Genomic DNA, 1,593 nt, shown 5'->3' on the forward strand with positions numbered 1-1,593 from the left:
TGGGCTTTCTTGTTGTTTTGTTGATGGTTTCTTTTGCTGTGCAGAAGCTTTTGATTTTGATGTAGTCTCATTTGTTTATTTTCTCCTTAGTTTCCATTGTCCTAGGAAATATGTTGGTAAACATACTGCTATGAGCTATATCTGATATTTTGCTGCATATGGATTCTTCTAAGATTTTTATTGTTTCTCGTCTTACGTTAAATTCTTTTATGCATTTTGAGTTTATTTTTCTGTATGGTGCAAGTTGATGGTCAAGTTTCATTTTTTTGCATGTATCTATCCAATTTTCCCAGTACCATTTATTGAAGAGGCTGTCTTGACTCCATTGTATGTTCTTGCCTCCTTTGTCAAATATTAATTGAACATAATTGTTTGGGTCAATTTCTGGTTTCTGTGTTCTGTTCCATTGGTATATTTGTCTGTTCTTATTCTAGTACCGGGCTGTTTTGAAAACAGTGACTTTGTAATATAATTTGATGTCTTATATTGTGATTCCTCCAACTTTGTTCTTCTTTCTCAGTATTGATGCAGCTATTCAGGGTCTTTTTCTAGTCCACATATGTTTTTGGCAACTTTGTTCTAGGTTGGTGAAATATGCCGTTGTATTTTAATGGGGATTGCATTGAATCTATAGATTGCTTTGGGTAGTAAAGACATTTTAATGATGCTGATTCTACCAATCCATTGACATGGTATGTTCTTCCACTTGTTTATATCTCCCTCTATCTCTTTTTTCAATGACTGTAGTTTTCCAAATACAAGTCTTTTACCTCCTTAGTTAAATTTATTTCTAGATATCTTATTTTTTTTTGCAATTGTAAATGGGATTGTTTTTTTAGTTTAGCTTTGTATGAGTTCATTATCTATCCTAATATATAAAAAGCCAGGGGCCATCATGACCAAAACAACCGGACTGATGACCAAACAGCAGGCTGCATGGGGTGACCAGGCTGGCAGGGGGGTTAGTGAGGGATGACCAAACAACTGAACAGTAGGCTGCCTGGGGTGACCAGGCAGGCAGGGGGGCAGTTGGGGGCGACCAGGCCGGCAGGGGGTGCAGTTAGGGGCGATCAGGCTGGCACACAGAGGCAGTGAGGGGTGACCTGGCAGGCAAGTAGGTGAGCGATTAGGAGCCAGCGGTCCAGGATTGTGAGAGGGATGTCCGACTACTGGTTTAGGCCCGATCCCCGGATTGGGCCTAAACCAGCAGTTGGACATCCCCCAAGGGGTCCCGGATTGGAGAGGGTGCAGGCTGGGCTGAGAGGACCCCTCTCCCCATGCATGAATTTCATGCACCGGGTCTTTAGTATATATATAAAAGGCTAATATGCAAAGTGTCCCCTCGGGAGTTCGACCGGGAGACCAGGAGTTAGTTTGCTCGCCATGACGTGCACTGACCACCAGGGGGTGGCGCGGAATAAAGGAAGGCCCTGGCTGGCAGCCAGAAGGCCCCTATCGGCCCTGATTGCCGGCTAAGCCTAGGGATCCTACCTGTGCATGAATTTCGTGCACTAGGCCTCTAGTATACTAGTATATATAAAGCGCACCCAGGACAACCAAGATGGCGGCATAGGTAAACACCTGAACTTGCTG

The sequence above is a fragment of the Myotis brandtii genome, unplaced genomic scaffold (genome assembly GCF_000412655.1).
Source record: "Myotis brandtii unplaced genomic scaffold, ASM41265v1 scaffold179, whole genome shotgun sequence".
NCBI classification, from domain to species: domain Eukaryota; kingdom Metazoa; phylum Chordata; class Mammalia; order Chiroptera; family Vespertilionidae; genus Myotis; species Myotis brandtii.